Raw genomic sequence first — 24,131 nt, 5'->3', positions numbered from 1 at the left:
CCTCCATAAGGCGAACAAAGCATGAGGACTATCTTTCCACCTGCTACCCTGGCAGAAACACAATAAACTTCCATCAGAAAATGAAAAATAGGGAATTATAGGCCATTCCCGACGACAATAAAAGAAAGTAAATAAACCAAAACTTAAGTTAGTAGCCTACCCACAGATCGGCCTGCGAATAATTCTCCAATCTGAATAATTTAACGAGGTATGATTCGGTAAGTTTTTTCTCCCCTAAGAAAAGTAGTAGTCAGGCTAAACTGCATTGTCTAAAGTCACTTCACAGACCACCCTGTTTGCAACTCAAATGTTTCTTTCTTCTCTGTCTTATTTTTTGAATATAAAATTCTAACTTCACTCTATCAACTTCTCTCTCGCTTTTTCACTCTATCTCATTTCTTAACTTAGATAAAAATTTCTATGTTTCCTAAAAAAAATTCTGTTTCCGGAATTTTCACTTTCTTTCTCGAAAAGTCAGAACTGTCTCACAGCACAGTTCTTAGTCCAAACAAGCTCTACAAAAAAGCAGTATCAAATAGCTCACAGACGGACAAATTGAACAGACTCGCTCACAGCAGCGTACACCTCCATAAAATCCACAACTCTCAGTCTCACAGCACTGAAAGTCAAACTGATCTTCATAGAACAAACAGTATTCAAATTACTTCACAACACAGACTTGAAGTGTTATTTTGTAGAACCAACCCCATACGCTGATACTTTATGGTATATTCAAAATATTAAAACAAAACAAATACGTTTGCAAGATATTTTCTATAACCTAGACCAGCAACTATATCCACACACTTGTTGTTAATGGGTCTTTTATATAAGGGACTTTAACAACAAACATATTGCTCTCTTCTATCTTCCACTTTTTCCTCCACAATCAACACCCAAATTATGTGAATTTCTCTATAACAATATTGTATACACTTTGAAAGTGGATGCTGTCCCAGCTTCTTACGAAGAACTTTTTATGTTTGATGAACAATCCAACAACTCTAAAAAAAACAGAACAGAATCACCAACCCTTTCAATATTTGTCTATTATTTCTCAAAAAAATTACACCATTTGCTCGAAGAGTTGTTAACAGTTTTTATTGTTGAGTTTTTAGATCTCATCTATCAACACAATGTCCTCCCTCCAGATTCAACCGTTGCAGCAATCCAATTTATTATTCCTACTATAAATTTATTAATAATTGTTATTCCATCTTTCACTCATTATAAGATATTCTATGGTAATTTTTGCCCCACTCTGGACCAACGATTAACGTCAAAATTGCGTACTCTAATCAACAACCCGATACTAACCCAAGAGCTACCTCCGTCTCAGAATCACCAAGTTGCTCGTACAGTGACACTACCAAACAATCCATCCCTAAAAAGTCATCATTTAAACTATTTAATAAAAAGAAGAACATCCATACTCAGTCAAAACTATTGCCACAACTACAGATAGACCTCGTCCTACAGGAACCCCCCCCCTTTTTACCCCTCAGTTAGTAATCCGATATCCACCTCTCAAAGTCAAACGCAAATACAACAAGCGCAAACACCACAACAACAACAAAAAAATACACAAACTTTTCTGCCATACTCAAGTTTTCTTATAAACGCAACTCTACAACAACAAACACCATTCATACCTGCTCCACTACGAGCACAAGAACTAGAACTGCTTGATTATTCCAATAAAACACAATTTTTGACTCAACCGATTAATTTTGCTAACAGATAAAACTAGTAGTTCTGAATTGCCACAGCCACTTCATTTTGTTTCTACAATAGCAGCTGCTCCGCAAGAAACCAGTCATGTCTCTGACATCTTTAATTCTGATCCAATTAGTTCACATTTTTTGTCACTTACTCCCTCACAAATTGCAAATAATCCTTTTTATCCGCCACAAGGACCAGTATCTAATATTGAAAGTTTGCTTTCACAAGCTCACCGGACTCACTCATTCAATATAGTCAATTCGTCTCTTTCTTTTCAAAGCTCACTACCATTTAGTATCCAGGGTACTCCAACTATAAATACTCTTAGTTCAAATTCACCCACACCAGATCCAGACCAACATTCTCTCAAATGTATCGGAAAAAAAACCTGACGCCACTCAAACTTACCCAACTTAAGCATTTAAAAAAGATCCAAAAATTATAGTTCTTCCACCTGCCTTTTTGAAGATCATAATAACCTTGAACAATTATACAATTGCGCAAAACAACGAATCTCTAAATCATACAAGATTACACCAGTAAAAACACAACGAGCACACGATATGCTTGAACAATCTAAGATTAATTTCTCTGTTGAGATAGTAGTCGAACAAGATAAACTAATTTTTCACCCACACGCTGCTGCTCCGGCTATAATTAGAGTAAAAACAAATCCCTCATCCTTTATTTGTCAAGAAATTCACTTTAAATTTGATAGATAAACACAAAACACTGCAGGATTTTTGGTCCTCTACATCCCACACTCTGGACTCTCTTACACATGACTATTACAAATTTGATCTTATTTCTAATTAATTTATTCTTTTTATTCTTACTTCCCATAAAACAAACAATTAAGGTTGATAATTGCAACGTTTCTACTCCCAAATCAGGATTTCAGGATTTAATTGTAACACACTATGATTGCTCACCACAGCATATCACAATTATGCAGTATTATAAACTCAATAAGATTGGCCAATGTAAGATCAAACCGGCAGACTTCCAGATACTCCCTGCGCAAGTTTTTATCTTCTCACAAATTCGAACACTTCAAGTACGCGCGTACGCTATATATGCATAACTTTGCGACAGAAATTTGTACCACAAAACCTCACTTAGGAGGGGCTTCCGGTTTGATCACGATAATTGGTAGGTTAACGATATGGAAAGAACTTCCTTCCCCACAGAAATTGAAGCTCGTAGAGATTTTGCTCGCGTTGGTTTCGTGAGTAAACATCACTAACACGCACAGATGATACAATTTGATGTACTTAACGACCCACGCTGGCAAGTGAACACTGAAGCCAAACAAGGCCGTTTTCAGCTGGATCGCCACCGACCATTTGCCTTCAAACTTGGAATTATGTTATATATCATATAACACACTAAGATGGTTACTTCAATTAACTAACATCACGCTTAGTTTGGAAGTTAAATCAGAAAGTGTCCATTATGATAAAACACGTAATAAATGTGATCTTTTGAGAGGCTATTACCCTCCTAATCACGCTATTAAAGCCAAATTCATTTGGGAACCAAATATTCTTTTTCGAAGTATTGAGGTTGGTGGATCTCACGCACGCATGATTAAATTTCAAAAACTCCATTTTAATGAAACACTAGCAAATAATGAAACGCACACAGGTTTAATAGTTGTTTTCAAAAAAACCATCTCTATGATGAATTAGCATTCTCTCTTTATGAAGTACTCACTAAACCTATTTATATATGCAATGAGGATCACCTTTGATACGGAACACAATATCAAGATGTTTTTATACAAAAAACACGAAGGTTTTAATTTTGTCACTGCAAAGCCTTCACAAAATTTAAGGACGTACACTTAGCCGTACTAAATAAAGCACCTTCAATAACACGGTACACTAAAGCAGATATCCGTAACGAGGTTTCCACAAGAATTTCCAATATACCGTAAAACTGAAAAATACTATCTTTTTAATAAAAACAAAATAGGTTCGGTGCTGTTAATCCTAATGTACAGATTGACGCTAATTTCGACTATATGAACAGCAGAGTTTAATTTTAATTGTACTACAAAAATCTATCAGTTTATTATAAAAAACTCTATAAAGAGATCTAATACAGACCGCCCCTTTTCTGTTAACACAAAAACTTTCACTTGTTGGATATTTTATCACAGGACAGCGAAATACATTCGCTACGCTAATAATATCAGATGTGCTTTCACTTTTTCAAGGTAGAACTATCTCTTCGCCACTTTATGATCTAGAAAACCAATCTTTGGAACTTATTACCATATTTTATCAAAATAAACTTGAATTTGTAGATCAAGTAACACGCAAGACTTTTCCTTGGTCTATTAAAACACTATGTAGAGCTTGAAATTTTGATCAACAAATATTACTCGATCCAGATGGTGATGAGTCATTCCGCTTAACGCCTTACCCATTTAGAGCTCAAAACCCCGTTGAAAATTTCACCCCTGACGAAGCTGAAAACCGCTTCACCCACGCGGTTTTTACTGCAGAACAACTTGGCATATATAGTCAAAGAGACTGGACAAATTCAATAGAAAAAAATAAATTTAACAATTAGTAGATGACGGCGCCGAGCAATTTGAATTAGCACAAGCAGTTAATTTTGCAGACAATTACAAGCACAATTCTTACAGTTACAAAGTCGTTACAACAATTGTTTTAACAAATTCTTTATTAAGAAAAAAAATACACTTTGCCGTCTCGGTTGGCGTGATTTAATCAACGGCAACTATTGAAAAAAATCCTTCATCGGAATCTTTGGATATACTTGGTACTTATTGAAAGAAATAGCTAATATATGGACTGTATTTAGTTTTTAAAAATGCCTATTTGCACTATTTTGTAGCGCATTTAACGCATACAATCTCAAATCACTCTCAAGTCCGCATATCACATTAGCTGAGATTATCACTTCTGAATTTCTTGGAGTATTCTCACGGACAATCTTTCATGTAATACAATCAGACGCTACACAAAAAACCCACCATCGCCTGAGACAAGACGTGAGCACTCTGTCGATATTAGCACTTCGAATTCTCAAAATTGATTGAATCTATTTCGCTGAAAGTTTGAGAATTTTTATAAAAAATTTTCCTCTCCAGTAGACAATAACTCCAAAAAGCACAAGGCCTCTACTCTCCCCACATTTATAAATGAATGCTTTGAGTTACCGATAGAATCACATCGAAATCTTGATTTTCAGTCGTTGCATTAACACACTTTTCAGTCTAGAAAACGTAAATGCTAACGTTCAATATCATTTTCTGAGGATTTTTTGAGAATGTTCCTGAGTGTCAGGAAATCCCATAAGAACTGATCTCAAACTTATCAAATACTCAAATTTAACTTTTTAATTTATTTTAGCGACACCGCAACTCTCACTCCTGGCAAACAAGAGGGAGGGTCACCCATCCCACCAAATGTCGACCCTACGGCTTACGACCTCATAATGCTGGATGTCGACGACATCCTGCCTTCCACTCTTACGCCTCTGGTGCTGCCTCCCCCCGTACCAGAACTTGTGTGCGAGATGCAAACGCTGACCCTCTTCACGTTGGCCCAAGCTTCTCCATAGCCACAGTTCGTGGACTCAGCAACTCATGCGCCGGTGAATACGTTGCCTTCACCCGCCACTTCTTTTTCGTTGTCAGGGGAATTACATTCATACATCGAGAGCAACAGGAGCCCGCCAACACAAATGGTATCCACAAGTTCGTCACAATAACTTTTGTTCCAAGCCTCCCAGCCGGTGCCAAAGTCACAACAACTATTTTCACTGGCATCACAGCCGTCATTTTGGCGCCACAGCTACCAACTCAACCCCCATAAAGCTCTCCCTGGGCTGATGATGTCGCTGCGTAACAATCGGGCCGCTGAACACCCAAAACAGTGGTCCCCAATTGAGCCTAATCAAGCCGAATTCGAGACCGCGTAGCCAGCCAATGACCTACCCACCACCAGTGACGCCCATACCATTGTCATTCGTAGCTAACACTCCACCAGTGCACAGTTATGGACCAGCAATCCCACAAATTGAGCTCAACTGACTTCCCCCAACCCCTCCTTATGATCGGCCGACATCAACCGAAAATTATTTTTGCACGGATCCTTACCCAAAGAGACGGCCCAGGACTATGAAGCATGAGATCTACTCGGTCCCCTCTTCCCCAATTCAGGCCTCACAATCACTTGCACGGTACATCGCCAGCCCTTCCAGAGGCCCACAGACCCCATTTTCAATGGGTCTAGTCAACCCCTTCGCCCCTACACAAGGAGTGCTACACAAAGCAACGGGTCCACAATTTAAATTTCTACAATTCACAAACTCTCTGGGCATCAACAGGGATCAGGGTGTTTATTTCCCCAAGAGGATTAACTATGTTTTCACTCCGCCACACGTTGAAACCAACGGCAAGCTCATTCTCATTGTGACAGTTGAGAAAGGAGTATGTAGAAGCAGGACGGTTTAGGGAACTCCCACTGGAGTGCCTTCAATTTACAATTTTTCCCCGCTTCACAGAGCGTTTTTGGCACCTATCCAAATATTTCGTTGCACTAGCAGATTGTCAGAACAACTATCTGAAAACACTTTTCACGAAAGATGTCACCCCCTACCGCTTGTACCAAAAATACGAATCCCTCTATCTTTAGTTTGGTTTTTTGCATAAAAAACTAAATGGATTTAAACAAACAAACTCACAAAGTCAACAAGACAAATATGCTACACACAATACGCAATTATCTCTTCGTCCAACACCACTTTCATTGGACTAACGCTCTTGTTCAAATGAATTCACGCCTCCAGTATGCCAACACTAAACTCGCGTCAACCTACTAATGGAACTATAGCTATACAATTAATCCCACTTACTGCGAAGAAACACTCCGCAACTTCGACCCTATTAAAAATTATTTCTTGTTTGTCCCATTTTACGCGAAAACGCATCGCCCGATCCTTGTCCTCATTGAATACTTTTAGCGTGTAGAGCGAGGCGCAACAACGCGCATGTACGGACACACAATCAATCTCCCCTACAGGGACTGGATGGTGGACAAGCTGGCCATTCTGGAACCAACACCAGATGGAACACAGATCCTCAACCACCTTCTAGCGTTGCAACCCCACATCAACATCGATCTCTACACACGTGCGCTTGCCGCTTTTCTTGCACGAGACAAGGATTTTCTTGAATTCTTCAGGGATCCGGACAACCGAGCCCTTGATTTCGAATTCGAGTTCCAGACGTAAGCCACAGTCCTACCACTGGTACTCACTGACCCACAAAACTTGAGGCTCACTGTTCTCAAACTCATGTTAAGTTATCTTTTCTTTATTTCTATGTTTCTTTTTATTTTCACTGTATTTAATCTTTTTTTTCTTTTCTTCTTTGCCACAATTAAAAAGAAGATTAGGTTCTGTTCTTTTCTTTTTTCTCCGGTCAGAGCTTACTCAGCAGGCACTAAACCTCACAAAAAGTTTAAGAGAACCAGTAACTCACACAGTAGCTAAAAGATTGATTTTCAACTGAAGGTAAGCTGTTAAATCTGACCGGTAAAACCCGGAACCAGATGGAGATGAACAGAAATCACCTTGTTCAACTAGACAGAGACTACAGACTAAAAGCGATCCTCCAACTGGGAGTAAATCCTCACTACATAACGGTGAGAGACAGTTGGGTACGCTCGACAGGACTGACGTTATTGGCCAGCACACCCTGTAACTGGCACCACATCTGAAGTGGATAACTTACTGACGACATTAGTCAACACTCTACTAACAGGGACTCTAGACGACGGCACAGGTCACAACTTCACTGCCACGACAACACGGCTCTTCTTCAGTTCCATCTACAACGAGGATCACTCATCTGACGTATTTCCGATACAACTCACAGATCCGGATTTAAAACTCTAAACCCCGGATGGATGTAGCATTAGAAATACTGGATGTGCTCCGCCAACCAATCAGAGACTAAGAAGACACTATTCTTTTTTATATAGCAGTAACTCTGCCGACTGTAGTCAGTCTATTAGAGTAGTTGCACAATGTGTATACCTCTGACTCCGGTGTGAACTCTTTTGTACATCGTTATAATTGAAATATACCTTCTTTGTTTTACAGAGTCTGTTAGTCTGAGAGATATAGGTAAGCCTATTTCGCGTGCAAAAATAAGTAGCCCTAGCTCTTTAAACCAGAAGTCTGTAAAAGTAGCCCACTTAGGTTCTGGCTTACTACATAAATGATATTAGCATAACAAAATATTCAAAATATATAGTTCAAAAAACAAAAATTTTCTGAAAAAATTAGGAACGCGGCTTGTGAAACGTCATCAGTCAAAACGTCAGTGAGTATCAGAAACGTCTATACATTGTTAAAAGTAAAACAATTTATGTCAGAGCTCACTAATGAGATTTTTGTCAACAATTATGTAGAGATTCTAATTGAAACAGAGGAATCTACTACACAAGATTAACCCAAATATGGTTGAAACAGTAGATCAATCTATCTTTGCGAAACAGGTGAGATTGAAAAAACTCATTATATTTTTAAGATAAAATTGATTATAAATATAGACCGAACAATTAAAAATTTCTGAGTTTGGCCGCTTGCCAGCACACCTAAGCCCTATTGAGGCTTTCGAACAATTTGTGATGTCAATCAGAACGCAGATGTGATCCTACAGTGAAAAGAGCTAACTGAAAATGACACGCGTTCAATAATTCAATTGAAAATGTTAAAAATAAATGACCTAATTTACAAAACACTTGGAGAGCAAAATAAACTTACAGAAAAAGTAATGTCTAGACAAAAACGTTCTGCCATGATCGCATTTGCAGCCCTGAAAACAGCCACTCTATGTTCGGCAAATGATTGCTCATTGGGTATCAACTTTTATTTTTGCGGAGGGGCAAATCAACACAGAGAAAACAGTGATTTTGCGTTGAATCAAATGGAAAATACAATAGACGATTATTTAAAATTAAAGGAAAAACAAAGATAAAATGTGCAATGTCATTCATCGCTCAAAAAATGTGGACAATTTTCAACACAAAACTATTGCATCCCAAAAAATTTTTCAATGGAACATTTACCTTGATATCAAAAACTTCAAAAAAAGGAAGATTTGCAATCGACTCGTCTAGACCCATGACCAAGTGTTACAAGTGCAAACGAATTGAATGGTACTGTCATCTGCTCTGTTAAGTGAAATCAGTTCATACTTTCCAGCAATTTTTAGCTACAGGCTAACATTTTTTAGTCCCATATTTACAATGGTCAAAAAATTAGTACGAACTGAACTACTTTTATGAAGAGTGTTTGAAAAAATGTTGAAATAGTAGTCAGTTTGCAGAAACTTACAAACAAACAATTATCACCTACGATGTCAACAAATCCGCTGTTAGCATATGATGAGGCGGAAACGCTTGCACACGTGGATATTGTGGAAAAGATTGATATTCCCAATGATTTCAGATGCAACAGTTCTAAATCTCTACAAAGCTATACACGTTCCAATGCCTAACAAAAGGACTCAAGGGCAAGCTCTTCAATATACAATTTAATTAAACTACCTATATGTAGCTCAGTCAACAATAAAAAAAATTGTTCTTGTATCGAAAAATTTTATTGACAGTTGCGTAGATTCAAGCAATTTCTCCAATTTGGTATAATGGCTTCTAGTTTTAAACTGCTTGTGATAATTGTTTTGGTATCCCTTTTTTAGGCAGTCCTTTCAGTGCTTGCCGGAAGTGTGAAAGAAGATCTATGAAGCTGCCGTCGAGGAAAAGGCTCGAAACACTGGCAAAGGCAAATATATCATTACATCGCAACCTCTAACTTCAATCTGTGTTTGATCAGAATGAGAGAAAACGATCCATTAACCCGGAAAAAATTGGCTCCATTATAGAAAATCCCTTTTGAGTGTTGCATGAAAATTCAAGCAACATTTCCTGAATTTTGAGCGGACATATTTTTGGGTTAGAAAGTGACAGGCAACAGTATTGACATAGGTATTACTGACCCACTCAAGTTTTTGATTGCTAAAATACATGCGATTGACAATTAGCTTCATATGGCAACAATAGTAAATGCAGGTTAACATTTTATTGAGTAAACTCATTTTAAAATGGCACATCTTCCTGTGTATCAAAGACTCTCATTTGACGAACGAAATGAAGTCGTAGAACCGATATTACGAGATTTGCAAACAATAATTCACACACACGCGTTCAATAATTCAAGTGAAAATGTTAAAAATAAATGCCCTAATTTACAAAACACTTGGAGAGCAAAATAAACTTACAGAAAAAGTAATGTCTAGACAAAAACATTCAGCCATGATCGCATTTGCAGCCCTGAAAACAGCCACTCTATGTTCGGCAAATGATTGCTCATTGGGTATCAACTTTTATTTTTGCGGAGGGGAAATCAAAACAGAGAAAACAGTGATTTTGCGTTGAATCAAATGGAAAATACAATAGACGATTATTTAAAATTAAAGGAAAAACAAAGATAATATGTGCAATGTCATTCATCGCTCAGAAAATGTGGACAATTTTCAACACAAAAACTATTGCATCCCAAAAAAGCCAGAGTTTTTCAATGGAACATTTACCTTGATATTAAAAACTTCAAAAAAAGGAAGATTTGCAATCGACTCGTCTAGACCCTTGACCAAGTATTACAAGTGCAAACCAATTTAATGGTACTGTCATCTGCTCTGTTAAGTGAAATCAGTTCATACTTTCCAGCAGTTTTTAGCTACAGGCTAACATTTTTTAGTCCCGTATTTACAAAGGTCAAAAATTAAGTACGAACTGAACTACTTTCATGAAGAGTGCTTGAAAAATTATTGAAATAGTAGTCAGTTTGCAAAAACTTACAAACAAACGATTATCACCTACGATGTCAACAAATCCGCTGTTAGCATATGATAAAGCGGAAATACCTGAACACGGGGATATTGTGGAAAACATTGATATTCCCAATGATTTCAGATGCAACAGTTCTAAATCTCTACAAAGCTATACACGTTCCATTGGCTAACAAAAGGACTCGCGGGCCAGCTCTTCAATATACAATTCATTTCAACTACCTATATGTAGCTCAGTCAGCAAAAAAAAAGAATGAGAGAAAATGATCCAATAACCCGGAAAAATTTGGCATCACTATAGAAAATCCCTTTTGAGTGTTGAATGAAAATTCAGGCAACATTTCCTGAATTTTGAGCGGACATATTTTTGGGTTAGAAAGTGACAGGCAACAGTATTGACATAGGTATTACTGACCCACTCAAGTTTTTGATTGCTAAAATACATGCGATTGACAATTAGCTTCATATGGCAACAATAGTAAATGCATGTTAACATTTTATTGAGTAAACTCATTTTAAAATGGCACGTCTTCCTGTGTATCAAAGACTCTCATTTGACGAACGAAATGAAGTCGTAGAACAAATATTACGAGATTTGCAAACAATCCGGACAGTGTCAGTCAAAAAAATACACAATTACACAACTGGAAAAAGTCTATTCTTATCGGGCCAATATCAATGATGCTAAACTTCTTAATCAATTATTTTGTTCACAAATATTGGAAACCTGACGGCAATTTGGCAAAATCTGAAAAAGAGGCAGCTCTCCAACTACTACTGATAGTCGCAAGTGGAGAGCATCAAACATTTTCAGTAAAACTTTTGGTATAACTTTTTTCTGCCAACTAGTACGGATAATCTTGAACAACTGTAAAAGAGATGAATGAGAAGCAAAGGAAGACAACAAAAAATTCAATTATAGGAAAATTGAACCTAAAATTGCATGTGAGTAAACAAAAATCAAATAACTGGGATCGTCGAAAAAATTGTCTTCAGAAAATCTAATGATGAAAAAATTGTGAAATTGATTGCTTATACAGAATGCAATTTCTTCACAATAGTTGATGAGAAACAACTTGATATTTTTTAGAAAATGTGGAGAAAATTTTAACAAAATCAAAATGGAGTAAAATTATTAAAGATTTAGTATTAATTTCTAAAGGTTTGCATACATTACAGTTATTTCATGGTTAGACTGAGAGATGGTGCTTTTAAAATATTACAACACTTCCATCACATGACTCAATCTGCATAATATTGACGGAAAATATACAGTAAATTTAGTAACTAACTTCTGCCTCTTTTGAAGGTACAAAAAAACGTAAAATTAATTGATTTCAAACGCGACCGGATATCGGCGCACAAACTTTTCCGTGGGATTTTAAGCAGTAGAGCTTCTGAAATCAATCGCTATGAATTTTACAAGTTTCAGGTTCGTTTTCAATTACATTAGATATCATCATGCGTCGTCACATCTAACCAAACTGTTTTTAATTAAAGAAGCTGAGTACACGAGAACAGTCTGCGCGAAAAACACCTTGCCGAAGAATTCCCTGACCCAGCATGCTAGCAAGTTGACAATATTCCAGAAATGTGAAGTGGGGTATGTTGACTGCATCACTAAGTTTAATTTTTTTCAAGAATTCTAATCGGCAAGCTCTTGCCTCTGTTGATCAGCTTTCTGGTCTTTTCCGTGCCAATTATATCAACTTCAACGTAATCTACTGTTGAGAGGCCCAGCGTTTATCCAGTTTTGATTTGAAACAGTCCAGTGATGGGCTTGACAAAGCTTCAACTGGTAGCTAATTCCGCTCATTTCGTTCCTTCACTGTAAAGTAGTTCATCCGCAATTCAGTTCAACGCTTATTGGTACGGATTTTGCTTTATTTCCTTCTCACATCTCTACAGTTAGTTCCATATAAACCAGTTGTTGCCTCCGCGGCGTACTTCTCCCTCAGTATCTTGTAGATTTGTTTTATCTTGCCTCTCTTTTTTGATAACTTAACGTTGGCAGACTGTAACTTGAGTCTATCTTGGTAGATCTTTCTTCGGATCTCTACTCCCAAGCCGGATGCTGGACGTTGTAAATTCCCCATTAGAGTTACGTGTTTCTTCACTAGGGGACACCAGACTTCGTTTGCATATTCAGGGTGTAGTAGAATAAGTGCCTTGTTAGGCTGAAGTAAGGTCTGCAGGGCAATCACTTGAAAGGTTTTTCTGGTCACCCAAAGGATGAAATTCGCTTTATTGACTTCTGATTTAATATTAGGGCCGAAAGTTGGCTTCCGGTCTGTGTTTACACGGCGGTTTTTCTCTGATTCAACTGCAGCTTGTTCTTCATCACTGTCCAATTGGTTCAGTTTGATTGCTTTTTGGTGATAAGTTTTGTAAAACGAACTTTTGTGAGTTGACACGTAGTAAACTACGGCTGTACCTCATTGACAGATTGTTAAACTTTTCTCCGACTAGTCCGAGTGATTGTGTTTTCCACTGATTGAACTGAATATTTTCGCATTATCTTCAAGAAGTATATAGCTGGCTTCGTTGAGTCTGGCATTGAGTCTGTGTACATGATAAAAAAAACCTAGTACATAAATTTATCCCCTGCGGAACGCCACATCATAATTCTGATTGCAATTGGAGTAGGTCCCCATTAACGCCACTCTTTGCTTGCTACCGTTGTGTGATGTCCAGTTAACGCCGTCTTTGTAACGGTTCACAGCCTATTGCTTTGCCCTTTTTTGCTTACAGTTCTAGAAGTCAGAGCGGGACCGTGAAGCAAAGTATCAAAAGCTTTCTTAAAGTTGATATATATATATATATATATATATATATATATATATATATATTTATATATATATTTATATATATATATATATATATATATATATATAAATATATATAATGTCTATTTCGTGTCCATTGTCAATTGCTCCGGTCCACTTGTCTATGGTTTTCGTTAACTACAAGGTTGATATTCCTGTCATAAACCCAAATTGCAATGGCCTTAGATTACTATTATAGCCATTAATATAATGTTTTATATGCCACCTGGTGAATTTATTCAATGGTTTCACCGGATATACTCTCACAGCACTTACGCTCACCGCAAATTTGCAATCAACTTGAATATCCCAAGCTCCCGGTGAAAATTGATAGTAAATTAGAAAGTAAATTTACCTTCTCTTTAACTGTTTTGGAACTTTCTCATCGTGCTTTTCAGGACAAGGGACTTCTTGCATATTTTGGTTCTCTGTTTTTTGTTGTCTTCGCGTTTAAACAAGCAGAAATGTTGTTTCGATCAGTTGGCAAGGTTGCTGAGTTGCTTTGCGCAAAATGTTTCTTCTTCATAAATAATTTTTTCGGTAGTTTATTCAATGCTCTCTATTGTGAACGTTTTCCTGGCCTTTTTCTTGCCTTTATAAGTCCAAGGTTTCATCATTCAACAAGATCTTGGCTTTTTATCTCTTCATCTTTACTGTTGTTGAATTCGATGGATGACTACAGTTTTTTTCGAACGTTTTCTGGCACTCGTGAGGTCTTCTTGCCTGTGAAGGTATATTTTCTCTGGCAAATTGGCATTGCATTTTAAAGTAATCACTTTTCCGAAATTCTATCCTTTATATCAAAACAGATCCTATTGCAAAACGGAGTGAGGTCTTTTTTAGTTGCTGTTCGCTGTTATTGGGGCACAATTTTCTACAATTTTTGAGGTCAAGGTTAGGTCCAGGAACCGCAAGTCAAGAAAAGACATTGGATTTTGCTTCACTCTCTCTCTCGTCGGTTTATTTGTGTTTTGTGTGAGGCAAGACATTCGCACAGCGTCTTTAAAGGCGTTTTGCTATACTTTTGTGTGTTGCTATACTTTCCCAATCCATTTATGGAAGATAAAGATGCCCTACTACTACTACTACTACTACTACTACTACTACTTCTACTACTACTACTACTACTACTACTACTACTACTACTACTACTACTACTACTACTACTACTACTACTACAAACATTTCTATTGAGTTTCCAATGTAATTAAAAACTTGTTTGAGTTCCGCGTCAATTTCAAAAAACATCAGAGAAGAAGTGGTCGGATGGTTCAAAATGATGAATTTCCGTAACGCTGCAGGGTATGATTTTTTTCTATGTAATGAAAATATTTAATAAAATAAACTAGCATCCGCCGTCTCGTTTCCATCCGTTTCTTGTCTTTTTGGTTCTAAATTAAAACCATAAATTTTGTGCCAAGACGATTTCCAGTATAAATCGATGTTTCTTAGTTTGAGCACGTTTATTGCAAGTTATCCGTTTTCTTGAGATTGGTGTTGCTGCGCCATCTCCATTGAAAATGTCTGCCATCTCCCTTGAAATCTTTCTGACTAGAGGCAGGGGTTCCCAATTTTCCAGTGCTGTTTAGTTTTTGCATTGTGTACAACTTAGCGAATAATTTCTTGTTCTCTCAGAGTTCTGTCTGGGTCCTTCAAGTTAGATTCAGTTTTTCTTTGTTTGGCGAAGTTCTTCATGATAGAACGCACCTCTTCGATGGTTTGGAAAGTGACTCTTCTTGCTTGAGATGGCGCCAGGAAAGTGTCTCTTCTTGTCACCATCTCGTCTTTTTGCTCCAGCTTTTCACCAAGCTCTCTCAATTTTTTTGAGTTTAATGTAATTCCTTCGCCCTCTTTTCCACTGCCCAATGTTTGATTACAATCTTCGTTCTCTTGATTTCTTCTTCCTCTTCACGTTCTGGTCTACTCAGGCTTCTAAAGAGATTTGTTTTAGTGTTTTCACTTTGCCACGTTTTTGTGCTAAACTTCCTTTGATTCTATTGTCAAAAGTGTGCGGTTTTTTCTCGCTTTGGAACCATTGATTAAACAATAAAATTTGTCCATTAAGGTTTTTACTGAGTTAGTTGTTAACTTCAGAACAATCTGGTCATTTCGTCAGCTTACTCGACCTCTCGCCTTTACTCATTTATGACCGTTTTGACATCCGAGACAGGCATTTTGCAACAACTTTTGACTGAAGGTCTCATCACGTTCTCAAAAATTGCAGCGGTCATGTTTAGGCATTTGTACCAGAAATGTGTTGTGCATAGGTCACATTCCTTCACTCTATCAATTGACATGTTGACGGTTTAACGGTATTGGTCAAACTCCATCACTTTATCAATTGAGATCTTGACGGTTTTACGGCATTGTTTATATGTCCATCCCCATAATTCAGGTCCCCGGGTTATATTTTTTTCTTTTAACTGGAGCTATTTTTGGCTGGTAAACGCTCCCCTATGCCGCACGTGGACAAAAAAAGACCAAAAAGCCACCAAAAATCAGAAAAATTTGTCAACAATTACTAACCAGATTCTCGGCAGATCTAATTACATATCAACTGTCAAGCACCTAGGGTGTAACCGAACAGAAAAGTTCCAGAAGGCTACCAGAGCATAGGACAATTAAAAGTTAGAGTACATTTGTCTTCACTACTTTTTCTTAATGTTCTTGTTCTTTGACAGCAATTTCCTTGAAGTTTTGCGCTGACTGCTATTCTGAGACAGTCTCATCCGATTTGGTTGACGTTTGCTTACCAGTATTTTTTGTAAGTTAATTTTCAAAGCAGTTTGCAGATAATTTAACTCCCGTTAAAGTGATGGGTGCGCTTGTGCTAGCTGTTCTTGGAGAGGGTTTTCTCTTCTGTATTATGAGTTTTTGTTTTGTATCGTTGGCAAGCGTGTTGAATGTTCTGAAGTTCGGAAGAAAGTCGGTGAACCAAGACGGTGCAAGTAAGTCCATTGTGTCTCTGATAATATCATGGCAGAGGGCTATTTGGGTTTTCTTTTGTAGAAGTTCTATCGTTAGGATTTGTGTTAATTCCTTGCGATGGGAAATTGAATAGTGATTTAGTCTGAACCCTGGAATTGCAAATGTTATTGGTGGCAGGGTTTGCTTCAGATCAACTGGTGCTGCCTATAGTCAACTTGATTCAATTTTAATTATCATACTGCCCAGAAATAATATTATTTTGAACTTATCAGCTAGAGGGTGTTTGACTAAGAACTCATGGGATAGGAAAATCACTAGGTTCAGCCCTGTAGCGCATATAGTCTATAAGCACAAAATTTGAAACGATGAAGTGGATATCTATTTAATAGGTTTATCACAACAACTAAGCTAACTAGGATCCTAACTAGGATGGCTGAATCATAGTTATTTATTGCTCTCAACCGAATTTTGTAGCATTTGTATTAGTCCTGTTGGTCTTTTTATGCACTTTTATACTCAAAAGATTTTTTATCTGACCCATTTAACTTTTCGTCGTTAATAACGGGATAATCAGGTAGCGCCCAGAGGAAATTAATTTTCATTGGAGGCACGTAGACACATTTAGTAGGACTTCAAGGGTTTAATGTCGTGGAGCTACTGTTTTATAGAACCTGCAATTTTTTCATTTTTTGAAATTTTTCAGACCTATGGCCTTAAAAGCTTAGGAATCTGCTCTAGGGTTTGATAATAGGTTATTGCATAGTTTCTAGAACTAATGGAATGTTTTTAAAATTTTAGTATCAGGAATCAAGCATTCTTAAGATTTTTGCCATCTTGATTTTTTTTCAGCCCTTGGTGTCGAAGAATATTTTCTAGGGTTTTGATAATAGGTTACTGCAATGTTGCTAGTGGTAATCGAAAGTTTTTCCAAAATTTTACGTTATCAATTCCAGCATTTGTTTGACAAATCCTGCAATTTTTTTTTAATTTTTGACATTTTTTCGTTATTCAGGTTTTTTCATCCTCACGTGCCAAAAACGTCCTTTAGTGTTTGACAATAAGTTACTAGAAAGTTTTTATTGGCGATTGATTTGTTTTCAAATTTTGAATATCCCATAGTTGAGCAACTTTGCTAAACTTGCCATTTTTCCAAGTCAATTGAAAATTTTTGTCATTTTTTAGGTTTCTCCAAGCTCAAGAGCCTAGGAAACTTCTCTAAATTTTGATATTAGGATACTTCATAGCTAATAGTGGTAATGGAACGGTTTTCAACATTTTAACATCACGAATTTTAGCTTTTTTGGACAAAAACTGCAATTTTTTCAATTTTTTAAAAAAATTTTGTCATTATTCAGGTTTTTCAGCCCCAAGGGTCAATAAACCTATACATCCTTTAGAGTTTGACTGTGCGTCACTGAAAATTTTTATTTGGCCATGGATTGGTTTTCAATTTTTAAAAGCACAAGCTTTAGCAATTATTTTTTAAAAAACCTGCGATTTTTTTACTAGCTTTTTGAAAATTTTTGTCGTTTTTTAGGATTGTCGGGCCTCAAGAGCCAATGGAACTCCTCTAGGCTTCACTAATAGGTTACCGCATTTTTTCTATGGGTAATTGAATGGTTTGGAATTTTTTAACATCGCGAGTTTTACTATTTTTTTCACAAAACTTCCATTTTTTGAAATTTTTTGTGATTATTCAGGTTTTTTCATCCTCAGGTGTCGGAAAAACTCCTTTAGAGATTGACATTAAGTTACTGAAAATTTTTTTTGGCCATGGTTCAGTTTTCAGTTTTTTAAAATCACAATTTTCAGCAATTTGTTTTATAGAACTTGCAATTTTTTCATTCTTCTTTGAAATTTCTCAGACTTATGGCCTCAATAGCTAAGGAACCTGCTCTAAGGTTTGATAATAAATTATTGCATTGTTTCAAGATATAATGGTTTTTTTTAAAAAAATATACTATCACGAATCAAACTTTCTTATAGTTTTTGCCTTTTTATTACTTTTCAGCCTTTAGTGTCAAAAAGCCTCCTCTACGGGTTTGATAATAGGTTACTACAAAGTTGCTAGTTGAAATTGAATGGTTTTCAACAAATTAACATTACCGATTTTAGCATTTTTTTGACAGAACCTGCTTTTTTAAAAAAAATTTTTTGACATTAGTTGTCATTATTCAGATTTTTTTAGCCCCAGGGATCAAAAACGTTCTTTAATGTTTGAAAATTATCTTACTAGAAAATTTTTTTGGCGATGGATTAAATTTCAAATTTCGATTATCAAAAAGTTGAGGAACTTTATAAAGCTTGCAATTTTTTTCAAGTTAGTCGAACGTTATTAGGTTTCTCCTAGCTCAGGAGCCTACGAACCTCCTCTAAAGTTTGGTATTAGGATACTGCATAGTTATTAGTTGTAATGGAATGGTTTTCATAAGTTTTACATTACAAAATTCAGCTTTTTTCGGCAAAAACTACAATTTTTTTTCTTGAATTTCTTCGTCACCTTTCAAGATTTGTCAGCCTCAAGGGTCAAAAAACCTCCTCTAGAGTTTGACACTGTGTCACTGGAAACTTTTAATTGGACATGAATTGATTTTCAGTTTTTTCAAAACAAAAAAGTAGCAATTTTTTTCAAGAAAATTGCAATTTTTTTAAAGTTTTTTTGGAAATTTTTGTCATTTTTTAGGTTTCTCCAGCCTGAAGAGCCAATAGACCTCCTCTTGGCTTCAATAATTACTTACTGTTTTTTTTCTTTGTGTAATGGAATGGTTTGGAACCTTTTAACATCACGAAATTTAGCAAATTTTCGACAAAGTTTGCATTTTTTTGAAATTTATTGCGATTATTTGAATTTTTTCAGCCTCAGGTGTCAGAAAATTTCCTTTAGATATTGACAAAAAGTTACTGGAAAATATTTATTGGCCATGGTTTGTTTTTCAGTTTTTTAAGATCACAAACTTCAGCAATTAGTTTTATAGACCTTGCAGTTTCTTCCTTCTTTTAAAATTTCTCAGACTTATAGCCTTTGTAGCTAAGGAATCTCCTCTAGGGTTTGATAATAGGTTATTGCATATTTTCTAGCACTAATGGAATGTTTTCAAAAATTATAATATCACGAATCAAGCTTCCTTAAAAATTTTACCTTTTTAATTTTTTTAGCCCTTAGGTTCAACGAATCTCCTCTAGGGGTTTGATAATAGGTCATTGCATAGTTGCTAGTTGTAATGGAATGGTTTTCAAGATTTTTACCATAGAAACTTTAGCGTTTTTTTATAAACCTGCAATTTTATGTTAAAATTTTTGACATTAGATGTCATTATTCAAATTTTTCTAGCCTCAGGGGGTTCAAGAACGTAATTTAGTATCTGACAGTAAGTTACTAGAAAGTTTTTATTGGCGATGGATTAGTTTTCAAAATTCTGAAAATCACAATAATGAGAAATTTTATAGAACTTGCAATTTTTTCACGTCATTTGAAAATTTTGTCATTTTTTAGGCTTCGCCGATCTCAGGAGCCTACGAACCTCCTCTTAAGTTTGATATTAGGATACCGCATAGTTACTAATGGTAATGGAATGGTTTTCAACATTTTAACTTCACAAATTTTATCTTTTTTGACAAAAACTGCTTTTTTTCAATTTTTTTTAAAAATTTGCCAATATTGAGTATTTTTCAGCCTCAAGGGTCAACCAACTTCCTATAGACTTTGACAGTATGGTACTAGAAAATTTTAATGGGCCATGGATTGGTTTTCAATTTTTTAAAATCACAAACTTTCGCAGTTTTTTTTTATAAAACTTGAAATTCTCTTCTTTTTTCAGGTTCTTCCGGCCTCACGAGCCAAAAGACCTCTTTTGCGCTTCAATGACAGGTTACTGTGTCTTTTTGGGTAATGGAGCGTTTGGGAACTTTTCAACATCACGAATATAAGCAATATTTTAAAAAATTGCTAATTTCAATTTTTTTTGAATATTTTTAGTTTTTGTAAAATGTTTTCGGCACCATAGGCGCAGGGACCTCATCCGAGGTTTCATATTAAACTGTTGCATAGTCTAGAGTTAATGGAATGGTTATTGATATTTTAATATCTTGAGTTTTTGCAGTTTTTTTGTCAAAATTTATTTTTTTATCTCTAGATTATAGAAAAATATTATCAGCTTCCAAGTTTATGGATCATTATGAGCCAGTGAAACTAAGAAAGAAATGAAATAGGGACAGGGAATATTCTCTTGAGACAATGAAGTTGTTCTGAAAAAAATTAATATTACACTTTGAAGAGAGACTCTGTTAAAATTTTTCAATTTTACAAAGTTTTTGATTATTTTCGTCTGTTTCTGAGTTTAGCGATCAGTACTTGGCAACAAAACTTTTTAAGTCTTGCAGATGGTTTACATGGCAGAACTCCACAGTCAACAAATAGTTTTGAACATTTTTTGCAAATTAAATTTGAAATTTTGTCTCTTAAGTTTTGCCATATTCAATTTTTTATGATTCAATTATGCAGTAGCCGCCCGTTAAAATCACCAGATTTCGAGTTTTTTTTATAAAACTTGAAATTCTTTTCATCTTTTAGGGTTTTCGAGTCTCAAGAACCGAAAGACCTCCTTTGTGTTTCAATGAGAGGTTAGTGTGTGTTTTTGGGTAGTGGAATGTTTTGGAATATTTCGACATCACGAATTTAAGCAATATTTTAAAAATTTGCTAACTTCAATTTTTTTGAATATTTTTAATTTTTTTTAATTTTTCCTTCACCACGAGCGCTGGGACCTCGTCCTTGGTTTCATAAAAAATAGTTGCATAGATTCTAGAGTTAATGGAATGGTTATCGATATTTTAATGTCTTGAGTTTATACAGCTTTTTGACAAAATTTATTTTTTTTCTCTAGATTTTAGAAAAATATTCTCATGTTCCAAGTTTTTGGATCTTTATGAGCCAGTGAAGCTCAGAAAGACATGAAATAGGGACAGGGAATGTTCTCTTGAGACAACGAAGTTGTTTTGAAGAATATTAATGTTACACTTTGTAGAGAGATTGTATTAAAATTTGCAATTTTATAAAATTTTTGAATATTTTCGTGCGTTTCTGAGTTTAACGATCATTACTTGGCGACCAAACTTTTTAAGTCTTGCAGATGGGTTACACGGCAGCACTCCAGAGTCAACAAATGATTTTGATCATTTCCTTGCAATTTGAGTTTGGAAATTTTTCTCTTAAATTTTGTCCTTTTCAATTTTTTATGATTTAATTATGTAGTAGCCGCACGTACGCAACGGTTTATGTTTTTGGCTAACTGAGCGTGGTACTTGTTTAAAATGCAAAGGTATGATAAAAATTATTAAGCACATTAATGTTGAAGATTTTTTGGGTTAAATAAAGTAAGATTTAACAGAGTGGTTAGCATTGATGGTAGGTTGGTGCTCAATGAATGAATTTAACCCTCGCTTTGGTCGATAACTAATATCAGTTCTATCATCGAGGTAATTTAAGGAAGTCAATACAGAGATGTCAGTTTCGTTGATTTGGTTAGAAACCGATCTTTTTATAATCAAATGTCTATTTTTTTCTGACACCTATCAACCTTGTATCAGTCATAAATCAGGTAATTAATCTTTTTTAAACGAAATCTATAATCTTGAAACCCAAGGTTTTTTGTACACCTTTTTTAATTATATCTGTGACACTCACAGTTACCAACGGAGCCAGAAAACTAGAAGTTGCAGACTCGAATATCATCATGGAAAACAATCTTAGCACTCGTCATGAAAAATATTTTTTAAGCTATTTTTCGATCCTCAGAAACAGAATAAAGAAGTAGAGAACGCAGGGTACAAAGTTTTGGTCGCTAAAAATTAAAGGCATAAGCAACTAGCAATTAGCACATGAAAAAGTGGAATGCTAAGTTTTGCGGCCCTAACTTAGCGGCCCCAACTTAGCCGCTCAAACTTAGCGGCCCGCTCGCATTAAGGAGCATAAGTTTAGGTGTTGAGGCCAAACCAACTAATACTATTGATAATTCCCATCACAATCTGAAAGGATAGCAATTGCTTCGCCTTGGAAACGGAAACATTTGGATCATTGACAACATTTAAAAGGATTCTCCAAATACTCCCAACCCCCACCGCCAATCCCCTCTTTCCCAGCAACCTTTCAATTAGCGTTGGAAAGGTTTGTGAATAAGTTTCTGATAGGGTGTTATAGTTAAGGGGGTATATTCAAAATTGTAAAATTTTGTGGTAAAACATGATTGACCGCAAATAAAAAAAATTATAATATGATAAAAATAATAAACCAGTTGCTGTTGTTGTTGTTGTTGTTGTTGTTGTTGTTATTGGGGATTTTTTTACAGAAGGGATTTCTCCCGATCAAAACAGTTACAGAAAATTAGTCCATGTTTCTCTGCAGTGTTGACAGTCACAACAGATCTGCCACGTGCAGACGTTTTCTGGTTTGTACCGCATCATGTTATAATTCCACATCTGCTTTAGAAATCTGTGTTTTAGGCCGTGTTGATTTCCGAAGTCAATGCTGTGATGAAGTCTGTTGGCTATCCTTTGGGTGCGAAAGAAGAATTCGCAGCGAGATTTTTCGAGTCGTTTTTTCGTTAAGTCAAAGTAATCGTCTCTTCTCATTGATCTGTTTCCAGGCAGCACCGGCTGTTTTGTATTTGTCGGTTGAATTTGTTGAAGACTTGATAGTAGTAGAAGATCATTGAGCTGATAGTACATTGGCAAGGGTAGTAGATTTGACAAACGTAGTTTTTCGATGTAACTCAGTGTCTTGCTATTTGTTATCCAGGACACAAGCTTTCGTTGAAACCGTTCCATGTTTCGCTGTATTCTGTTATTAACGAAAAGTTCTCGTTTAATAATTTGCAAAACTGTACTCTTAATTTTAATTAAAGTTTAACACCCTTCGTACCCTTTGGTTCTCAAATAAGTTAGCACATGAATCTTAGCCCCCTCGAGCCTTGTGCCCAGAACTATGGAACAATTGCCGTCGTGTCAGGTAACTAAGAGCCACTGGCCGCTAAGATTCATGTGCTTACATATTCGTAGCGTTCAGTGGGCATTCGGTTCTGATGCCTTTCAGCTCACTAGTCTACAAGTATGCGACTCACAGAAACTGTTTTGGAGACATACTTATCGTGTGAAGGTGGGGGTTTTAGATTTTGACCCCCCCCCCCCACCACCACATCTTTCCCTCCCACAGCTGAAACCCCAAGCGCTTGCCGGTCGTTTGAGAGGAATTCGCCCGACGTTAGTCGGTTATGTTCAAATTATCGAAATAGTGAATCAGGTTTTCCGTTGAATTTGTCCTAAATAGTTTTTCGCGTTACTGCCTCCTTGTAATAGGTTATTAATTGCTGTCGAAAGAAACAATTATTGCTCGTCTTTTTTTTTGCAAATTTTTCGCTCGACCGTTTTGCGCTACTAGGTTATTTTTACTTATTAAGTGACTTTTTAACACACTTCTTGATTTTTGAATTTCAATTGCTCTCATTTAGAAATAAAGTTGTTGTTCAAACAAAACCGATTGTTAGAGAGACTATGATAAGGTACTGATAGCCGAGTGGCTTTCGACTCTGTCGAGGTGACAGAATCGGACTCAGGAGGTTGGGTTTCGAAGCCTACCTGCGTCTGAAGTTTTAACACGCATAAAGAAAAATGGATCTTTTCCGTTTGTACCCCCAGTACGTTATGCGCCCCCCAGTTACAGAGCACGTGCCATCACATAGTAAACCATTATCTAAAAAAATGGCACG

The 24,131-nt window shown here is 36.1% G+C and overlaps 1 protein-coding gene across 1 annotated transcript in view; it reads right to left on the bottom strand.

Annotated features, from left to right (window-relative positions):
• The window catches only part of LOC142339330 (transmembrane protease serine 11G-like), a 528,023-nt gene that overhangs the window by 328,925 nt on the left and 174,967 nt on the right, over positions 1 to 24,131 (bottom strand). The gene's annotated exons all lie outside the window — the stretch shown is intronic.

Source organism: Convolutriloba macropyga, chromosome 5 (genome assembly GCF_964194025.1).
Source record: "Convolutriloba macropyga chromosome 5, txConMacr16.3, whole genome shotgun sequence".
Classification (NCBI taxonomy): domain Eukaryota; kingdom Metazoa; phylum Xenacoelomorpha; order Acoela; family Convolutidae; genus Convolutriloba; species Convolutriloba macropyga.
Note: the sequence above shows the minus strand (reverse complement) of the source record. Positions and strands in the feature narration are given on the sequence as shown.